This window comes from Myotis myotis, unplaced genomic scaffold (assembly GCF_014108235.1).
Source record: "Myotis myotis isolate mMyoMyo1 unplaced genomic scaffold, mMyoMyo1.p scaffold_m19_p_3, whole genome shotgun sequence".
Taxonomy (NCBI): domain Eukaryota; kingdom Metazoa; phylum Chordata; class Mammalia; order Chiroptera; family Vespertilionidae; genus Myotis; species Myotis myotis.
Genome location: NW_023416335.1, coordinates 152,202,163 through 152,225,407, shown reverse-complemented (window position 1 = coordinate 152,225,407; position 23,245 = coordinate 152,202,163). Strand labels below are relative to the sequence as shown.

Sequence of the window (23,245 nt, the reverse complement as noted above, 5' to 3'; positions counted from 1 at the left end):
CGATGTTTCTAACTCTCTATCCCTCTTCCTTCCTCTCTGTAAAAAATCAATAAAATATAAAAAAAAAGTCTAAGGTATGATCTCACTCATTTGTGGATTATAATGAACAACATAAACTGATGAATAAAAACAGATCCAGAGACAGGGAAACATTGATCAGGTGCTCAAACCTCAGAGGGAAGGTAGGGGAGGGTGGGGGTAAGGCGGAGAGACCAACCAAAGGACTTGTATGCATGCATATAAGCCTAACCAATGGACACAGACATCAGGGAGGTGAGGGCATGAATGGGGGGCAGTGGGGGGTAAGGACACATGTAATACCTTAATCAATAAAAAAATGTCTAAAGTAGTGGGATGGTGAAAAAGCAGTACTATGTGGTGATCATAGTATGTTCTAGTGATACTCCCCAAACAAAGGACATTATTCACTTTTTTTTTTAATTTGTTTTTATTTATTTTAACGTTTGAGTCGAATTAGAATGAACATCAAATGAAATCATGCAGGGGAAAGTATTTTGAAAATGAGAATAAGTAATACAATTTTAATGTTAGGTAAAATCTGAGAGATCTGTAGTTCCTTTAGGGTATGAGAAAAATGAGGACTTCTCTATCGCAGAATGGGTTCATGGGGGCATTTACAGGACTATATTTGCTTTTTATATTTTGGGATGGAATTCTAAATAACCTCAAAAGTTGAAATATTTCCCAAATGTCAGAAATACTGAAAGGTCAGCACAGCAAGCCGCAGAGGTTGTTGCTAAGCCTAACAAAGCTCTCTGTTTATCACATCATCTGTACATTATTTTTATCACTGTCCTCCTAGCTGGATGACCTTACATAGACAAATGATGCTTTCTTACCTCGGCTCCTCATTTATAATCCAGACATAGGGAATTACAGACATTGAACCAGACAAAGAAGATTCCTTCCATTGTTAAACATTAGTGGAATACCTCCACCAGCCAAGGCACCTGGCCCATTTTCCCCTTGAAATCATGAATCAAGTCATTTTCTTTTTGTAATTTAAATTCTTTTTTTTAATTAAATCTTTATTGTTCAGATTATTACATTTGTTCCTCTTTTTCCCCCCCATAACTCCCCTCCTCCCAGTTCCCGCCCCACCCTCCACCCTCACTCCCCACCCACTGTCCTCATCCATAGGTGCACGATTTTTGTCCAGTCTCTTCCCACATCTCCCACACCCCTTTCCTCCCCAAGAATAGTCGGTCCATTCCCTTTCTATGTCCCTGATTCTATTATAATCACCAGTTCATTCTGTTCATCAGATTATTTATTCACTTGATTCTTAGATTCACTTGTTGATAGATGCATATTTGTTGTTCATAATTTGTATCTTTACCTTTTTCTTCCTCTTCCTCTTCTTAAAGGATACCTTTCAGCATTTCATATAATCCTGGTTTGGTGGTGATGAACTCCTTTAGCTTTTCCTTATCTGTGAAGCTCTTTATCTGACCTTCAATTCTGAATGATAGCTTTGCTGGATAAAGTAATCTTGGTTGTAGGTTCTTCGTGTTCATCACTTTGAATATTTCTTGCCACTCCCTTCTGCCCTGCAAAGTTTCTGTTGAGAAATCAGCTGACAGTCATATGGGTACTCCCTTGTAGGTAACTGAGTTTCTTTCTCTTGCTGCTTTTAAGATTCTCTCTTTGTCTTTTGCTCTTGGCATTTTAATTATGATGTGTCTTGGTGTGGTCCTCTTTGGATTCCTTTTGTTTGGGGTTCTCTGCGCTTCCTGGACTTGTAAGTCTATTTCTTTCACCAGGTGGGGGAAGTTTTCTGTCATTATTTCTTCAAATAGGTTTTCAATATCTTGCTCTCTCTCATCTTCTGGCACCCCTATAATTCTGATGTTGGTACGCTTGAAGCTGTCCCAGAGGTTCCTTACACTATCTTTGTATTTTCGGATTCTTTTTTCATTTTGCTTTTCCGGTTGGGTGTTTTTTGCTTCTTCGCATTTCAAATCTTTGCCTTGATTCTTGCGCTCCTCTGGTCTGCTGTTGGGAGTCTGTATAGTATTCTTTATTTCAGTCGGTGTATGCTTAATTTCTAGTTGGTTCTTTATCACAACATCGAGGGTCTCATTCGATTTCTCGAGGATCTCATTAAGTTTATCGGCAGCTTCTAGACAGTTCTTGAGAGACCTTAAAAGTGTGGTTATGAACTCTATATCTTCCATTGACAATTTTGTCCTGTTTCTTTGTCTCCGCATTTTGTTATGCTTTCTTGGTGCACCCCCTAGTGGTCTTTGTGCGCAGTCTTGTAGTTAAGCCTTGATTGTTGTAGCTAATACTAGGGGGGATTTTCTGTAATTTAAATTCTTGATTGTTTAAAGTCTTACATATGTCTCCTTTTCCCCCTATTGACCTCACCCTGGCTGCTCCCACCCCCCAGCACATGCCCTCATCCCCCCTACTGTCTGTGTCCATTTAATCAAGTCATTTTCATGAACCCATCCTCAGATTAGTTTAACTATGACAACTACCCTGAGACATGATCCTTCCCATGGATCCCAGATCAAAAGAGAACCATTTCTACTGGAAAGTATTTCAGACTACTCCCAGAAAGCAATAATTGGCACACTAACACTCAAATAGTTTCAGAAAAACCAATCCACATACCACTATATTTTTCTCACTGATTTTAAAAGAACTAAAATCTGTGCCTGCAACAGAAGAGGGACTCTCCATGTGCACAAGAGATGCTTAATACCACCACATAATCCCAAATGTTGAGGTCAGGAAGGGGCCTTTATTATAGCTCAATAAAGCTGAAAAGCATTAAAAGGCCAACAACTGATGGGAAAACATATTGGCAATATATTAATAAATATACATTTAATATCTAGAAAATGTAAAAGCTTCTATAAATAAGACTGAGAAAAATAATAGAAAAATGGACGAAATATGCAAAGAAAAGATGCAAGGATAGAAAAAGGAATAGTCAATAACATAAATGAGATATTCAACTTGATAAAAATCATCTAAAAATGATATGTTAGTGTCCATTAGATGGGCACATTAAAAAACAGATATTAATAAGTGTTGGCATATGGGGAAATAGAAGTATGTATTCCTAGAAGTTTTAAATGGAACCTCACCCCTGGGTGAGGTAGAGGGTAGAGAATGAGATAGAGGGAGGATTAACTCTTTAGGTACTTCTCTAATAATAAATATTTACAAAGAAGTATTAGTGTGTTATTTGCAGGATTTTCAAACTTGAGAATGAAATTAAACAATACAGGAAAGAAACGAAAAGTGAAGGACAGTAAAACCTCTTCATACATCAGGAATTAGACTATCGGGGTAAGATATACCTGGCCTCTTTAATAATGATTTATCCTTGAGAAGCTTCATTGCCTTCATCTAAATTTCTTTTGCTGAGAGTAGAGCAGAGTGATTTATAGCCCAATCTCTAGGACCAGGCTATTGGATTCAAATGCTACTCTATCTTATCAGATGTGATCTTAGTCCAGTTACTAGACCTCTCAGAACTTCAAAGTCCTCATAGGAAAAGGGGGGAGGGAATATTAATACCTACTCCATAGGGTTCTTGTGAAGATTAAATGCGTAAATTCTTGGAACAATATTGACACATGGCAGACACTCGATAAATGTTAGTTTTTATTATTAATACCAATAAACATCATCTATATGTTCTGGCTGCGAATAACATAAGAGAGCACTGCTCTTTCCTTGCTTAGTAAACAGGGAGAGAAGGCTGTGTTGGAAGCCAGTCCACATGAGTCAACCCAGGTGGACAGCACAGGCCCTGGCGTCACGCAGCCTACAGACCCGATAGGTCAGGTTCTAAGCCAGAAAGCAAGCAATGCTTGCGCCACTGCAAAAAGGTTTGTCAGTTTTTGTGTTACTTTTCAAATGCTTTCAACATAGTAGGATCTCGATAAATGGGCATTTGGTCTCTCTCTAAAAATCAATAAACACATATTTTAAATTGGTGTAAGTGGAGTGCTAAAGTCTCCTACTATTATTGTTTCTCTTTCTATTTCTCCCTTTATGTCTGTTAAAATTACTTTATATATCTTGGTGCTCCTAGATTGGGTGCATATATATTAATAAACAGTATATCTTCTTGATGGATTGTCCCACATTCCTACTCCTCCATTGCTACCACATTAGCCGGCGCCATGGCTGGGGAACTGCATCCATGCACTGTCCCTGTTCCCACCCCTATCTTGCCTCCCCAACAAGTCCAGCACACCCACCTTCAGATGTACCCAAGTGTGGATCTCCCAGGCATGTTTGTGTGTTGAGCAGAAGAACCTTTGTTGGATTATGGATGTCCAACTAGTTGTAAACGTAAGGGAAAATACAAGTGGTCTTCTCACTCCATCATGATGCTAACCTAGAAATCTAAAAATCATCTTGTATTTCTCTCTTTTTATCACTTCCTGCATGTATTAACAAGTCCCTTGATTTTTTTTCTTTAAAAATCAAGTACATATCAAATACTTCTGCTTCTCTCCATCTTTGTAGCCACAAGTTTAGTCATTATCTGTCTTCTGCCCTACTGTAAGTCTTTTAACTGGTCTCCCTACTTCAATTCTTAAATATAATTTTACAACTACTCCAACCTCTCTTTATACCTCTCTCCCCATCACTCACTACACTTCAGCCATATTTATTTTCTGTCAGTTCTTAAAATATGCTAAACTCATTCCTATTTTTGAAAATCAATGGAAAAATATCTCTAAGTGAAGATTTTTTAAAAATTAAGGAAACAAAGTCTTATGAATAATTTCAAAATTAATTGTGGCTCATGGCAAAAGCTTTAGACTGTATTTCTTTAATTAAACCCAGAAAAGAAAACTTCTTTAATGAAAAGGCAATAAAAATTAAAGTCAAAACATATTGGAAATTTTGTAGTCATTGTTTCCAGTAATAAAACAATAATTTTTTTCTGCTAGTAATTTTGGGAATGGTGTGGGTGGACGAACAAAAGACCAAAAATCAAGCATTTCAAAACATTTGGGGAATACAAGGAAGTTTGTCTGGTTTTTTTTTTTTTCTTTTTTTTTTTAATTAAATCTTTATTGTTCAGATTATTACATTTGTTCCTCTTTTTTTCCCCCCATAACTCCCCTCCTCCCAGCTCCCGCCCGAAATGCTGAAAGGTATCCTTTGAGAAGAGGAAGAAGAAAAAAAAAAATGGTTTTTTTCTTTTCCATTTATTCAGCAATTATTTGAGTTGACTAATGTATACATAACTCCACATCAGTAACACTACCAGCACTAGGAATGTAAAGATGAGAAAAAGCTAGCCTCTGTTCTTAAGGAGCTCATTATTTAGCAAGATATACATTAAATGTACAGAAAAGCTATACCTGAGTAAAATTGATGGAAGAAAGGACCTTCCAGGAAAAGGGAATGGCTGGAGCAAACACTTTTTATATATATTTTTATTTTTATTTATTTATTTATTTTTAGAGAGAGAGGGAGGGAGAAAGATAGAGAGAAACATTGATGAGAGAGAAACATCATTGATTGGCTTCCTCCTGCACGCTTCTTACTGGGGATCGAGCCCACAACCCAGGCATGTGCCCTGACTGGGAATTAAACAGGAGACCTCTTGGTTCCTGGGTTGACATTCAACCACTGAGCACCACTGGCCAGGCTGGAGCAAACACTTTTGAAAGAACAAGATAATCAGTTTGGCTGGCCTATGAGAGTCATGAAATAGAAAAAAATAAAACCCAAGAAGCATACTGGAATCTGTAATACCTAGCAAAGTAGTTTGGCCTCCATTCTCAATATTATTTCAGGCAGTAAAATAATGAAAGACTATTGATTAGGAATGTGACATGATTTAAGCTATATTCTTCTATAGAACATAGGACTGATCTGGATATGGAGAAACAAAAAGCAGGCAACCCAGTTAAGAAACACTGAATTCATACAGCTAAGGAATAGATTTAGATAGAGGCTTGGGAAAAGGGAAAACGAAATGATTGGATTCTTTCTTTGTTCCAGGCAATGCACTACATATTATAATGTACCTCTGACTCCTCACAACGAATTAGCCCAACTGGGTAGCAGTGTTATTATCCTCTTTTTACAGTATTACTTTTAACTTACTTTTTATTTACTTAGATTTCTCCAGGTGTCAATGGGTGTGGGACTTAAAACCAGTTCAGCAATGCTTTTGCTAAGAATCTGGGTGACAGCTGCTGTGTATGGGGGTGCAGGGAGGACGGAGGCTGGAGGAATGGCTCCTTCCATGAAGAATCTGTCTCCCCACTCCCTGTCCAGATGGAGCTTACTTTCGCAGCAACCTTCTTCCTAGAAATTTCTATAGAAATACTGAATGTCTAGTAAGAGGATTTTTGCTTTGCTGGAATAGTGGGGAAAAAATCAGACCCTAGTTATCCATCAATTTCCTTTCCTCCCCCCTTTTTTGTGTTTTTGTTTTGTTTTGCTTTCTTCCATTTGCTTATTGTCTGATAAAATACAACTTTGAGGGAATGAACTGGTGAACCAGATAGCTGGTTGTCAATGGTAGCAAAACAGAATCTTACAACCAGTCACCTCTGAAACTATTCTATGATTCTCAAGAACAAGTCAACCAAGATAGTATTAGGAAATATAGTTCCAGAAATATGCTGTTCAAAAATAGTGCTTCCCCCGTAGCAATTGATATCAACTGAGAGAGAAAATATTATTCAACTATTATTGTGACATCATATATGGTGTACACTCATAGAAAATTGGAAGTCTGCATTCAAAAGGCCTCACAGAGGAAGGCCTGCTTGTAAGAGGCAATGTGATCCCAGAGTGAGGCACAGGATCAAACAGAATGGGGGGCCGGGGGGGGGGCGCCTCTAGCTCTGGCATTTACTGTGTGGCCCTGCACAAGTTATTTAAATTATCTACAATAATACCCCAAGATTGCTTTGAATATTAAGTATGAAAATATACCTATATGAGTGGCAGATTCTTTCAACAAATAATTATTGAGCATCTATTAATCCCACCATGCTGAATGGAGGAAAAGGGAGATGGAAATAGGAATAAATGAGAAATACATGGTCTCCATCCTCAAAGGCAAACATTGAACAAGTTAGAAAGTAATGCAGCGCTAGCCAGTTTGGCTCAGTGGATAGAGTGTCAGCCCGAGGACTGGGTCCTGGGTTCGATTCTGATCAAGGGCATGTACCTCAGTTGCAGGCTCGATCCGGCCCTGGCTGGGGCCCATGAGGGAGGCAACCAATCAATGTGTCTCTCACATCGATGTTTCTCTCTGAATTTCCCCTTCCCTTCCACTTTCTCTTAAAAAATCAAGGGAAAAATATCCTCAAGTGAGGATTTAAAAAAAATAAATTAATAAAAGTAATGCATGTAACAAAACAGGTACAGGATGCTATTTGGTAGGGGCTCAATAAATAGTAGCTATCATTTGAATTATTTTAACTAAAAAAAACTACAAATAGTCACTATCAGAAAATAGGAAAAAATAGTATCTATTTTTAAAGAAAAACAAGCAATTATTATGAGATATTTTAGTCTGTATTTATGAATAGATATAAATTGGTTTGAGTAACAAGTCTAGGATACTTGTGTTAATGTTAAATCTACATTGCCAATTTTAAATTCCACCAACACTCCCTTAACTGTGTGTACCCAGGCTCATCCTTAATTAAGAACATGGTCTTTGGAGGATGACATGCTTGGTTTTCAATGTTAATTCTGACAGTACTAGCTGAATAGCCTTGTGCAAACTTTTAACTCTTCCTAAGCTTCACTTTCCTTATCTGTAAATTGAGAACAATATTGTATCTTCTCTCCAAGTTGTGAAGGATAGAACATTTAGCAGTGAGTGCTTAACAAATTACAGCTTTCACCATTGTTAGCCTGTAGCAGGCAGGATGCAAGAGTGAACAAGTCTATCCTCAAGGGTTTGCTGTATAGTATGGGTACTTAAATAGGAAATCATAAAACAGTAAGTTAATTGCTGCAGTAGGAAGAGCACACAGTGCCATGTGAGGACGCATTGTAATCCCGAGGCTAGGACAGGGGGTGAACAAAGAAGAGTCTCTGCCTCTGTGAGCTTGTGTTAAGGATGAAGGAGGAGAAGCAGGACATGGACCTGATAAGTACACTGGGAGGCATAACGTGTATAAGGTGGTAAGTACCTTCAGGAGGACCAATACGTTGTAGAGGGTTTCTTGTAATGGACGACTATCTCACATGTGGTTTGTGAGCCAATCCATACTTCTAAGGAACATTGTCCATAAAACCTCAAAACGAATGGAAATTTTATTGATGGACCCCCATTGTGTCTCTAATAAGAGATAGGCAGTACCTATTATGCATTTGTCATCCTGTTTGTTGTGCCCACAAATATAAAACTCCACTGGAAAGATACTTGAAGCTAGCATATGATTAGATCCTGGTTTTCATTATGCTCTTTTGAGATACTCAAATGGCAGAAAAAATTCAGTCAGATAAAATTAATGTTCATATCATAATGACACTTAATTTTTTTCAAGTAGAAACAGATCACTCTGTGTGTCAGAATTAGCATAGCAATTGTTAAAGCAAAAACATTCAATTCTCAGAGGTCCATTATGTAGTAAATAAATGATTCCCCCTTACCCCACACATAGAATAGAAACAAGCTCAAAATTCATGTTTGAGGTTTTAATGAAAATACTAGATTAGTTGAGAGTGGCTGACACCATGCTATGAAATATGAAATATACCCACTTTTACTAAATAGTTAATCTGAGTGTTAGACAGTGGGGGATGAGATTCAGTTAGAAGATTCACCTCTGTTCTGATGCCGCCGTATTCTTTCTCCTTGCATAGCCCACATCCGGCTGATTCCCCTCGTGTGTGTTTCACGTGGCTCCTGCTCTATGAAGATCAGGGTCCGTGCTTTCTGTCTCTGATGATGTACCTGCTCAACTTTCACGTTAGGAGCAATTGTCTTCCATCGTGTTTCTAAGGGCGCTTGTTTTCTCCCAGCTCTTGGCAAAATTCCTCCCACCAATATCTTATTCTTCTGCGTGCACTTTATTGATGAGTGAAGCTACCGTACAAACCTTTTAGTGGAAGAGCAATATCCACTTTGGTGCCCCACTGGAAAACGGAATTGCAGCATGAACTGAAACACGGACACTTTCTGACAGCATGTTGCCCTCCTCCCTGGCGGCCAGGCCGCAGGCTTCTCTATTTCACCCTTTCCTGCCTCATTCTTTTGTATTTAACTAAGAATTACATACACACACACACACACACACACACACACACACACACACACACACGGATATAGAGTTCCAATGCTGGGGAAACTCCTAAATTAAAAAGACAGAATGTCCACTGAATACAAATAAGCTGGGTTTCATCTGAAAAAAAAAAAAAAAAAAAAGCTGTGGTTATAAAGTTGCATAATGCTGCCAACAAGTGTCTTTAAAGGTCCCATCTGTGAACTAACACATGCTGGACACAAAAAGTACAACTCTGACACAAAACTGTGATGTGATTAACTCATTAAAATTAATATGGGGGAGGGGGGATGTGATCACTAAAAGCAAAACAGGCTCTGAAGTCTTTTTAACATCCACAAAATCTCATTATTGCTGTTTGGACAATTGCACTTATTTCAGAATATGTGCTCACTGTTCCAGGAGCTGTTTGCAGACATTCCGCTATTTCATTTTACAAGTTCTTTATTCTGAAAGGATGCGCTCTGTGTTCTCCAGCATTGAGTTGACAGTTTTCATGCCATTTTATAGTGCTATGTGCAGAGGCAGCTGACTCAGCGGTGGTACCTCCCAGGTGCCTGAGGCGCCTCCTGGCGTCCTCTCCCCACAGAGCTCTGTGTGGACACAGTCCGGGGACTCAGGATATGTTTCCTGTCCTACCTCTTCCCTTCTATCATGAACCCTCTTGCTTAATTTCTGTCCCATTTTTCAGACCTGGATTGTCTCCCTGCCTAGCATCTTCATGCTAACAAAATATTCAGACTATCCTCTTGGCTTTATGCTCCAAATTCTGTCCCTTGGAGCACCCTGCAGTGTGATATATAATTGGGGCTCCCTGTGATCTAAGGCAGGTCAACCACCCCAAGTTCGCTCTTGTCTGAAAAGGAGTTTCGAAATCATATTTTTCAAAGGTCTGCAGGGGAACCTTCTCTTCCCTTCAACTACTTTCCCTACCTGTTTGCTAGTGCCTATAACTAAATGATAAGCATAGCATCATGACATTTCCTCATCATTCTAGAATATTTGATACTTGCTAAAGGTTGACTCATCTTAGGCCTGGCTTTTTTTTCTTTTTTTTTTAATCCTCACCCAAGGATATTTTCCCACTGAATTTTAGAAAGAGTAGAAAAGAGAGAGGGAAAGACAGAGAAATATCAATGTGAGAGAAACACATGGATTGGTTGCCTCCTGACCATGGCCCGAGACGGGGAGGAGCCTGCAACTGAGGTACGTGCCCTTGACCAGAACGGAACCTGGGACCCTTTGGTCCACAGGCTGACACTCTATCCACTAAGCCAAACCGGCTAGGGCAGGCCTGGCATTTTTAATAATCTAGGAACATGCTTTGATAAAGAGACAGAACCTTGGGGCTGTGTTGGGGGGACTATGTCTAGGACACCAGATGTGTGTGCACATGCACGTGCGTGTGCTTATGTGTGCTCAGAATTAGGCTGCTGTTTCCATCTCCAAATCACAAAATCACCCTTTATTTTGCTGAAAGTTTTTATTCTTAAAAGGGTACAAAGTTAAGTGAGTGCAATTTTTCTGTAGAAGTACTTTGTACAGAGAAGTGGAGGATGGTTCAATCTAATTGCTAATCATACAGACTATGATTTCTCAGGAAAGGAGCTAGGAACGAACATTATTTTGGCACCTGGACATGCCAAGAGCATCACAAACATTATCTCAGTTCTTCCAACAACTAAGGCAAGGTAGTTATTATTTTTCCCAATTTAGTGGGAAAGAAACTAGGCAAGGTCACAGATCTAATAGTGGTGCAGACAGAATTCAAATCTAAATCTTTCTGATGCCTCATCTCATGTATTTTTCACATTCTGTACATAAGAGGGGATCTAGTATAGTAAAGAGCTCAGATTTTTAAGTAAGACAGATGTGGGTTTGAACCTTTCCTCTGCCATTATTATGTCTGAGACCTAGAATGATGCAACTTACCTATGAGCCATGGCTGCTTCCAGTTTTATATTCTTTTAGCCTTTGTTCTAACTGTCATTTCTGTTGATAGGTGTCTATTATTGTTTCCATTTCTCATTGCCCATAAGTCGTCATAAGCCTATATTTCCCCTCTCCATCTGCAAGTTCCATCACTTTGTCAAATTCAGACTTAAGTGCTGGTATCTCTTAGTGCTTCTGAAATTGAAGGCTGGATATTTTGACATTACCTCAACTGTCATTTTCATTCATGCTAAATAATATTAAGTCAATCATTTTTTCAAAGACATCATCACATGCTTACCATGTTCCTGTACACAAAAAAATGTTTATGCAGTTTATGTATATTACTCATGTCAAATGTGATTTTGTTATTTCCAGTGAGCAGAACAAATCTACAATGGCTGCCTTTGACAGGGCCAGCTTTAGTAAGGTTAGTAGATCGTGAAAATATGTACTTCCCATTAAAATTGTGTACTCTTCATTTACACATTTTTGATACATGCTTATTTCCAAAGAATATTATTGATGTAACTTGATACAATAATGACTAATAAATATATAGCTAACCATATGCCAGTTATCATTCAAAGTGACATATATATAAAACTGTAGGAAGCTATTTACTGTGGCAGGTCCCCACGGGAGTTCAACCGGGAGACCAGGAGTTCTATCACTCCCTATGACATGCACTGACCACCAGGGGGTGGCGCAGAATGAAGGGAGGCCCAGGCCAGCAGCCAGAAGGCCCCAATCAGCCCTGATTGCCGGCCAGGCCTACGGACCCTATCTGTGCACAAATTTTGTGCACCGGGTCTCTAGTATATAATGGTTTATTACTCACAATAACTCTATAAGGAAGTTGTTATTATTATCATTCCTACTTTACAGAGACATTAAGTAACTTGCCTAAATTACACAGCTAGAAAGTGGTAGGAATAACGTTATAAATAGATGAAAAGAAGACTCCTCAATATATGACATTGGGGCTATTGGCTTATTACATGGAAAAAATAAAATTAGAGCTCTATCTTAATAAGTCCCATCTAGATTGAGACATAGGATGAAATAATTTAAACATTAGAATAAAAGATAAAAATAACTTTGTAATATTTGTGGTAAGAAAGATTGTCATATTAAAAAAGAAAAATTATAAAAACACATTTGATAAATTTTACATCAGAATTTAAAATGTATGTTCAACAAAGACATATAATCGAAGTTGAAATTGAGGGGCACAAAAAGAGAAAACATAACCAAATTCAAATACAAAATTTTTTTGAAAAACTTTAAAATCTATTAGAAAAGGAAAACCCCATAGAAAATGGACAAAGGATATGAACAGGTAATAATTGTAAAAGAACTGGCCTGACAAAATGCTCAGGTATTTGAAAACTTAAAATTTGAACAACAAGAAGATACCATTTCTCATCATCAGTTTCTCAAGAACATTAAAGTGTTGACAATGATGCAGGAAAATGGGAACACTATACATGGCTGTAGAAATTGGAACAACCATTTTGGAGAGCAATTGGGCATTATCTATAATTTTATTTTATTTTTTTTAATTTTAAATGTAGGCTTATATTCTAGAATGGTTCTTTCATTTATACTCAAGGAAACTATAGGAAGCTATTTACTGTGGCAGTATTTATAATAGCAAAATAGAAGGAAAAAAAAGAGAGAGCAACTTAAATGTTTATCAGAAGTGAATAAATAATGTGACTTATGTTCATAAAACATAATTTACATAGCAGTTAATAGAAATGTTCTATGTTTATACAGCTGTATTTCCTTATATCAACATAGAAAGATTTCTACTCTTCTGCAAAAAAAATAATTCATAGTTCAATATTCACATTATATGTTTTATGTATTATTTCTTTTAAAAGATACAAATACAAGTTATTTTACTTATAAATACCTACACAAAATGAAAATTGATTATTTAGAAAAATATTTGGGTTAATTAAAATATGGGTAACATCTCTACATAAAAGACTAAATATTAAATTAATTAGAGTAATTAATTAGGAAATGTATGTATAAAATGGGATTAAAAGCAATATGTCTATAAAAATAAAAGGAAATTAGAGTCACTAATTAGGCAATTGACAAGAATGATTAATCAGGGTAATATAATAAAACTAGAGGCCCTGTGCACAAAAATTTGTGCACTCGGGGGGAGAGGGGGTCCTTCAGCCGGGCATGTGCCCTCTCACAGTCTGGGACCCCTCAGGAGATAACGACCTGCTGGCTTAGGCCTGATCCCAGGTGGCAGAGGGCAGGCCCAATCCCTAGGTGCAGCCCCTGGTCGGGCTCAGAGCAGGGCCGATTGGGGAGTTGGGGCGTCGCCCCCTGTCATGCACAGAGCAGGGTGGATCGGGAGGTTGCGATGCCACCCCTAGTCATACTCAGGGTAGGGCTGATTGGGGGGTTGGGGCACCGCCCCCTGTCACACTCAAGGCAGGGTCAATGGGGAGGTTGCAGCGCCACCCCCTGTCACGCACAGAGCAGGGCCCATCAGGGGGTTGAGGAGCTCCCCCCTGTCACTCACAGAGTAGGGCCGATAGGGGAATTGGGGCACCGTCCCCTGTCACACACAGAGCAGGGCGGATCAGGGGGTTGGGGTGCCGCCACTGTCACACTCAGCACAGGGCCGATGGGGAGGTTATGGCTCTACACAGTCACACACAGAGCAGGGCCTGTGGGGCGGGGGGGGGGGGGGGGGGGGGCCTGGGGCGCCACACCCTGTCATACACAGAGCAGGGCCGATCAGGGGGTTGGGGCGCCGCACCCTGTCACACAGAGCTGCAGGGCGATCAGGGGGATGGGGAGCTCCCCCCTATCAGGCACAGAGCAGGGCTGATCAGGGGGTTGGGGCGCCTTCCCCTGTCATGAACAGAGCAGGGCAGATAGGGAAGTTGTGGCCCTGCCCCCTATCACACACAGAGCCACAGGGCAATCAGGGGGTTTGGTCACTGCCCCCTGTCACGCTGCTCCAGGGGCCAGGAGGCCTCCCAGCTCCGCTGATCCCGGTGCTGGGAGGCATATTACCCTTTTACTATATAGGATAGAGGCCTGGTGCATGGGTGGGGGCCGGCTGGTTTGCCCTGAAGGGTGTCCTGGATCAGGGTGGGGGTCCCTACTGGGGTGCCTGGCCAGCCTGGATGAGGGGATGATGGCTGTTTGCAGCTGGTTACACCCCCTTCAGGGTGGGGGTCCCCACTGGGGTGCCTGGCCAGTCTGGGTGAGGGGCTGAGGGCCGTTTTCAGGCTGGCGGGTGACTGAAGCTCCCAACTGCTCCTTTTTCTCTTTTTTTTTTTATTCTGGGCCAGCTTTAGCTCTGAGGCTTGGCTCCAGCTCTGAGGCCTCAGCTGCTGAAAGCAGGTATCTGATTTGTTTAAGGTCTATAATTGAAACAATGTTGCGGTCCTGCTGGCTGAAGCCCGGCTGGCTGAAAGCAGGTTTCTGGGGTTTTGTTTAGCTTCTATATTTGTAACAATGTTTCTTAAACTGCAAGCTCAGAGGCTGGCAAGGCAGGCAGGGAACGTTGGCTTCCTCCGTCACTGAAGCAAGCAAGCCTCCTGTTTGCTTCAAGCTGCCTGGCTGCCAGCCGCCATCTTGGTTGGCAGTTAATTTGCATATCTCCCTGATTAGCCAATGGGAAGGGTAGCAGAGGTACGGCTAATTATCATGTTTCTCTGTTATTAGATAGGATAATTCTAAAAATCCAGTGGTTAACCCAATAATTTATTGCTTGCTTATAAAACAGTGCAAATTTTTCTTGTTATTTAGGGATTCAGACTTCTTCAATCTTTAAAATCTATCATCTTCTTAGACCTTGCCCTCTGCATCCAGCCAACAGAAGGGAAAAGAGATATAGAGGGAACACACTTGCTTTTTTTTTTTTTTTTTAAACCGGTAAAATAAAGTTTCGTTTTGTAGTTATTTCCAAAGTTGACAGAGACATGGATCAGATATCCCATATAGTTGCATTGCAGAAAATGTTCATAACCACTTCATCGAAATTGTACTGTTTTTGTAAATATTTGGGATGAACACATCATTGTCCAAATATTTTAATCCATAAGCATAAAAGTTTAACAGCCAGAGGCAAACAGAATGAGCTGTGAGTTAGCTATGTGACTTAAACAGGAAGGACCCTCTTCTGGCTGTCTCCACCTGGCCCCTCTCCCGTGAGACCAGAAGGTGGCACCCCCTCTCACCTGCTCAGATGCCTCTGTGTCCGGAGAGGCCTAAACACAGGTGCATTCACACCCAACAGCATCAGAGGCGCAGGACTTTGGAGTGAGGCATTGGTTTTCAATACAAGAACCAGATGGAAAATCTTTATTGGACAAATATTTAAGTAACAAGGGGTTTTAAGAATGTGAAGAATGTACGAAGCGAAATAAGTTATGGATGGACATGCTGGGTTCTCCAAGTCCCTTGTGTCCCACGGGCTTTGCTGAGTGCCTCAAGGGGTCGAGTGGCAACTGCAGGTGCTGTGGTCCCCACGGTGACACCTGCGAGGTCTCCTTCACCCCTCAGGCTCCTGAGACTAGGGCAGAACACTTCAGGAGCAGGACGTTCCCCCTTTCCATCCTGGGCCAGAAGGACAACCGCGGCGATTGAGACACTTCACTCCACCTCCGCCTGGTCCTAGAGAAATGAAGTGACCCAGCGCAGCCTGTGGAGCAGACGGAGGCCAGGGCTCGTGTTCTCGGCGGCTCCCACGCCAGAGCCGGGTATGGGCGAGGAGAGCGGGGCCTCGGGAGCGGGAGATCTTGTCCGAGGCGTGAACCCCGTGTCCCCGGGTCCTGAGCTCAGCGCAGCCATCAGGCCGGACCACCAGGTGGGCGATGCTGCCATAGTGGAGGGAGAGGCGGAGCCAGCCTTCGGGAGGGAACTCTGGCGGATGACGCGCGCATGGCATGCGAAGGTCTCGTAACTGTCCTCCTGCTGCTTGACATCTATGGATGTCGGTGGTTTCTACTGCGCGGGTCACGGAGGAATGGACCATTTCATTAAACTTCAACCCCAAGCTTGCAAGTCGGAGACCAGTGAGCTCAGCCTGTTCACGACCCAGGGGTGTCAGGTGCGGTCCTTTCCCCGGGAGGCATCGTGTGGCACTGGGAGTGCCTGATGAGGGACATGTGCCGCGTGGCCTTGGCTTTGTAGTTGTCTATCCTGGACGCCACTCCCTCGTCTCCGGAGCCCAGGCTCCTCTTCCAAAGGCTGACCAGGGAGAACGGTTCTCGCCTGTCCCAGTTGGAGTCGAGCTGCTCGCCAGGCCACAGGCCCCCGGCTGCAGCGCCTGCCGGAAAGCCATGCCTGCCCGGCCCGCACTCACGCACCCACACTTGCTTCTTAAAAGCTTTGGCAAGAAGTGACTTCTGATCATTTCATTGGTAAGAAATAGTCCTAAGGCCACACCTAAACAGAAGAGCAATATGGACATGGAACCACTGGCTGGACAGCCATTTCCAAGTGACAACTCTAAACTATGAGAAAGAAAGGAGGCATTTTAGCCAACAGCTGGCCATCTGTAACTCACCCAATTTAGTGTGTTTCTACCCATGGAAGTGGGTCAGGGGGGAGAATGGAAGAGGAAAAACAACAAGATTTAAACTTAATCTGTATTATTTTACAGGGGAAAAAATGATGTAAATAAAATATGGTAGTTCATAATTATTCGTTCTGTAGGTACATGAGTGTGGTTACAATATTCATGATAACTTTTCTCAATTTTAAAATTTTCTTTTAAGGGAAAACGCATGCTCTATAACTGCTAATGTAACCATATCATTACTTAGGAACATCACTGTCATTCTATCTTTGGATTCAGTGCAATGGCACCAAATCATAGCAGACATTTCCTATAATGAGGTTATTCTGGAATATTCTGACAGGTAGCACAGTGAGATAAGTGGTAAAATTTGAGTCCAGATTTGGGTTTGAATCCTGGAACTGCTACTGCACCATGTGACCTTACACACATCCTTTGACCACCAAGGCCAACAGCAATAATACTTGCCTTGTAAACTGTTGGGAGGACTCAATGAGATATTTTATATGAACTGCCCGCCACAGTGGAGAGGTTTTAAAATATCAATCCCTTCTTTTTTAGTTTGTCTAGTAATTACTGTTCCCAAAGAGAGTAGCAGTAAAGGGGGAGAATAACAATTCTTAATTTCTTTTTATATACCACAGTGCTAGGGGGATGCTCATTTGCACAAACTGTTCCTTTAGATTGCTCATGTCTTGCCACTTCTGGAAATCCAATTTTCTTAGTACTTGTGTTGCCTAGTTTAATGCCTCTTGAATATCCTTCATGTGGATTGTCTTCATACTTTATATTTTGATTTCACATTATTGAGTTGTCCTCAGTTGTGTGGTCTGATGTCTCCTTTGCTGGTCATGATTATGGCTTTATAACATTTCCCTAGACACATTTTTTAAATTGCTTAAAATTGTCCTGTGTCCCATGGCCCGATGTTCCTCTTTTGCACGTCGCTGTTCACCAGGCTGGAAAACACTTCAGTGCCTGCCAAGGCAAAGAAAATATATATCCTGGAAGTTTTTAGACTCTAATTACTTACAGGTCATGTGCACCACTCAGCCCAGGTAAGCCCTGCCTTTTACAATTGACGTCCCAGCAACCGATGCAGTCACCTGGGAAAACACAAGAAAATGCACAGTAAGATCTACCCAGGAAAGCTATCCCAACTTCCTTTGCGTTATTTAAGTGATCATTTAGAAACAAAGGCGGAAATAGCCTTCTGTAACCACAGCGTGAGGGGCTGTGCTGATAATCACAGGGCAAGGCGGCCCAGTGGAAGATTCTGCACAGAAAACACAGGGAAGAGATGAAACACTTACCTTCCCAACTCTCATCTCACACCTTCAAAGGCCTTTAAATACATTTATTTCACTCATTCTTTCATTCATTTATTCTTCTTTTTAAGAAACGCAGAATAGAGGAGAACCAAGATGGCGGCATAGGTTAACGCCGGAGTTTGCTGCTCTGAACAACTACTTCAAAAGTGAAACCAAAAAACGGAAGGGACATCACCCAGAACCACAGGAACGCTGGCTGAGTGGAAGTCCTACAACTAGGAGGAAAGAGAAACGCATACGGACACTCAGAGGAGGCGCAGTGCTGAAGTCAAATTCTGAGGTGCGGAGTGCGCGGAGCGGGCTGGCGGCAGAGGGCGCGGTTGGCGTTTTCAATCGGGAGGGAGTCCCAGACTCTGAGCTCCAGATCCGGGCGAGTCTTTAGGGACCCAGACTCAAACGGGAGAAGCGGGACTGTCTGGCTTCGGTCAGAGTGAGTGCAGCTTTCTCTCTGAGCTTTACAGCGGGTACTGGGACTCAGAGAGGCAGAGCCCCTGGGGACAGGACTGAGAGCCGCCATAACTGCTCTCTCCGGCCCACCCTGTTGATCCTGTGCGACCCGCCCCGCCCAAGCCCTGCACACAGGCATTTGCTGGATAGCCTCAGGCAAAGGCTAGATTAGCACCTCCCTAGAGGACAGAAGTTCTCTCACTGCTGACACAGCTGATTCTCATAGCCACTTGGCCTGGAGGTCAAACCCTCCCTGGAATTAACTACAACAATCAAGATTTAACTATAAGACTGCGAACAAAGACCACTAGGGGGTGCACCAAGGAAGCATAACAAAATGCGGAGACAAAGAAACAGGACAAAATTGTCAATGGAAGATATAGAGTTCAGAACCACACTTTTAAGGTCTCTCAAGAACTGTTTAGAAGCCGCCGATAAACTTAATGAGATCTACAAGAAAACTAATAAGACCCTCGATCTTATATTGGGGAACCAACTAGAAATTAAGCATACACGGACTGAAATAACGAATATTATACAGACTCCCGACAGCAGACCAGAGGAGCGCAAGAATCAAGTCAATGATTTGAAATGCGAGGAAGCAAAAAACACCCAACCGGAAAAGCAAAATGAAAAAAGAATCCAAAAATGCGAGGATAGTGTAAGGAGCCTCTGGGACAGCTTCAAGCGTACCAACATCAGAATTATAGGGGTGCCAGAAGATGAGAGAGAGCAAGATATTAAAAACCTATTTGAAGAAATAATGACAGAAAACTTCCCCCACCTGGTGAAAGAAATGGACTTACAGGTCCAAGAAGCGCGGAGAACCCCAAACAAAAGGAATCCAAAGAGGACCACACCAAGACACATCATAATTAAAATGCCAAGAGCAAAAGACAAAGAGAGAATCTTAAAAGCAGCAAGAGAAAGAAACTCAGTTACCTACAAGGGAATACCCATACGACTGTCAGCTGATTTCTCAACAGAAACTTTGCAGGCCAGAAGGGAGTGGCAAGAAATATTCAAAGTGATGAATACCAAGAACCTACAACCAAGATTACTTTATCCAGCAAAGCTATCATTCAGAATTGAAGGTCAGATAAAGAGCTTCACAGATAAGGAAAAGCTAAAGGAGTTCATCACCACCAAACCAGGATTATATGAAATGCTGAAAGGTATTCTTTAAGAAGAGGAAGAGGAAGAAAAAGGTAAAGATACAAATTATGAACAACAAATATGCATCTATCAACAAGTGAATCTAAGAATCAAGTGAATAAATAATCTGATGAACAGAATGAACTCTTGATTACAAATAGAATCAGGGACATAGAAAGGGAATGGACTGACTATTCCTGGGGGGGAAAGGGGTGTGGGAGATGCGGGAAGAGACTGGACAAAAATCGTGCACCTATGGATGAGGACAGTGGGTGGGGAGTGAGGGCGGAGGGTGGGGCGGGAACTGGGAGGAGGGGAGTTATGGGGGGGGAAAAAAGAGGAACAAATGTAATAATCTGAACAATAAAGATTTAATTAAAAAAATTAAAAAAAAAAAAAAGAAACGCAGAATAAGTTTCAATCAGATGCGAGACTTCAGGAGGTTGAAAATTAGTAAATTCTAATCTGTGTCCTAGAGAAACTCCGGGAACTGGAAAGATAAACAAATAATGTTCTTACAGTCACGTATGTTTAAGGAGGTGTGGTGACAGGAGGTGGAGAAGCAGCAGAGAGCGGGGCAAAGGAGATGACAATGGCATTGAGGTTTAAGAAATGGGCAAACCTGGAGGCCAAGGAGATTATCAAAGATAAAGGAATGAGGAGCAAATTCATCACACATGCAGGGATAATAAGGGGTCTGCTGTGAACAGAGACAAGAATTGGTTCATGAGGTTGAAGAAAGAGGAGTTGAGGAAAAGGTAAGAAGGTGATCCTGAGAAATTTAGGTTTGACCAGTTCTTTAAAATATCATTTGCCCACTGAGGGATATGGCATGCAGAGATGGTGAGAGACTGTGGTTTTGTATTCTCATGGGTCTCCTTAGCTGTGTGAACTTGGACTTGCTATCTCTGAACTTGATATCTTAATCTTAATTTCCTTACTTATTCAAGGAGGATGAGACTCAGGATGGAGCTAGAAATGAAAGACAATATGATTATATTAACTATAGCTACTATTTATTGAGTATGTACTATGTACAATTATTGTGCTTTACATGGAGTATCATTCAATTATCAGATAGAAATGCTATACCTTAGATATTATGATTATTCATATTTTATCTCTGAGAAAACTGAGATGAAATAATTTTTTAGTAAGTAGCATGCTTGTATGAGGGATCTAAAACACAACTCTAGAAAAAAAATGTTTTCAAAAAATACATTTTTGGAGAAAGTTCCAAGAGCTTAAAAGGCCATTATTAAATGGCCTCCTAATAAAGAGATGCTTGCACAGAGGATAATTTTGTCTTAATGGATTCCTCAGACAATTACACGCTAAGCCACAAAACCCAGCACTAATTTTACTGCCCACTTTTAAAATATATTAAATACATTAACTTAATTAGTCTAGTCATCCTCACTCCATTTTTTTTAATGTTAGTTCTATTTTTTATGAGGAAATATTACACTGAAGCATCCTAAAAAGGTAAATCCCTCTATCACATCAGTGGTAGCTTTAATTTGATTTTATATTTGAAGTTAAAAGGACTAAAATGAAATTTTAAAGGATAAATATAGTCAAGTGCTTTTCCATTTAATATATAACTATATTTTTATTCTAAACTTTGATATTTCAAAGTCTTTGATGTTGGCAGAGTGTCTGAAAGCTCAGTCCACACCACAAAGTATCAGATGTATAAAATAAAAACTATCTCAGAAGACACATAAGGTGTCTGTGAAATGAAACAAATTTCCCAGCCTCAATTTCATATGAATACTATGAAGAAAAATGAATTTTATTGGTAATTGAATTTAAATGACTATTACTACAAATAAGTAAGCCTACATCAAAGAAAAATATGAGTCCATTCTTCAAATCAGGAGAAATTTCTCCAAAAAATGTAAGATTAAAACAAAACTACCTCAGAAAAAAATTATTGATGTCTGTGAAATAAGGCAAATTTTTCAACATCAAGTTCATATTGATGGTATGAATGAAAAATACATTTTATTTATTTTTTATTTTTTATTTTTTGTAGTTGTTAATCCTCACCCGGGAATATGATTTTTAGGAAGAGTGGAAGAGAGAGGGAAAGACAGAGGAACACCGATGTGAGAGAAACACATCAATTGGTTGCCTCCTGCATGAGCCTGACCAGGGCCCTGGTGGAGAGGAGCCTGCAACCAAGGTACATGCCCTTGACTGGAATTAAACCTGGGACACTTCGGTCCACAGGCCGACATTCTACCCACTGAGCCAAACTGGCTAGGGCTGAAAAATACATTTTAGTTATAATTTAATTGAAATGACTGTTACCGCAAGCAATCCAAAGAAAAAATATAGAAGTTGGTTCTCAAAAAGCAGGAGAACATGGGCAAAGGGAGAGCTCTAACCTTTAGCAAACAGCCGCTTTGTTCCAGGCACTATTTATCAGCATTTTTTGTGTGTGTTTTTATCTTCATCTGAGGCTGTGTTTATTGATTTTAGAGAGAAAGGAAGAGAAAGAGAGAAACATTGATTAGTTGCCTCCCATACATGCCCAACCAGGGATTAACCTGCAACTTGGCTATGTGCCCTGCCTGGGAATTAAACCCGCAACCTTTTGGTGTATGGGAAGATCCTCCAATATCAGCATTTTAAAAAATATATTTTTTTATTGACTTCGGAAATGAAGGGTGAGAAAGAGAGAGAGAGAGAGAGAGAGAGAGAGAGAGAGAGAGAGAGAGAGAGAGAGAGAGAACCATCAATGATGAGAGAGAATTATTGACTGTCTGCCTCCTTCACACCCCCCACTGGGGATCAAGCCCACAACCTGGGCATGTTCCCTTGCCTGGAATTGAACCCAGGACCCTTCAGCCTGCAGGCCAATACTCTATTCACTGAGACGAGCCAGGTAGGGCCCACTATCCGCATTTTTAACTGGATTCTCCAAAGTTGCATCACATGGCACATCTCACCGAAGTACAAAAATCTGGGTTTGCTCCTGAAAATTGCTAACATGTATACCAAAGCATCATCTAATGTACAATTTTCTTATTATGGAGCTGAATACATCCACTCATTCAATTAAAAAAAGACAACATATACTTTTACCCAGAGAAGCAAATGGGAAGCTCAAAAATGTCTAAGTTATTTGAACCATTATTTCCCACATAAAGAATTCAGCTTAATCTGCTTTTTTCTATAAGAAATTTGAGTAGTTTGGGATAATTCACGCATGAGTTCCTCCACATTGCATGCCACTCTACAGGTTTCCCATTAATATTCATGAAGTGGTTACAATTTTAAATGGCAACAAAACGTTGAAATCGAGGTATTATGTGACTTGGTTGCTCTGGATAAAACATTTTTCTCCATTTACAAGAATTATAGTGGTAAATATGCCCTTCATAAGGCAGCAGTGTGTGTGAGAAATACTTTGCTTCTAACTCTTTTAAATGAGACCAAGAAGAGTTTACATATAAACTTCTTGCTGGTGTCAAAGATTTACAAAATGAATCAGGAATTTTAGACATAATGTTTTTCTCAGCTGAAGTTTGGCTTTGTGA

The 23,245-nt window shown here is 40.8% G+C and overlaps 1 pseudogene; it reads right to left on the bottom strand.

The window, feature by feature from the left end:
* Positions 1 to 15,771: 15,771 nt before the first annotated feature.
* LOC118650626 lies at positions 15,772 to 18,092 on the bottom strand (annotated as a pseudogene).
* Positions 18,093 to 23,245: the final 5,153 nt, after the last annotated feature.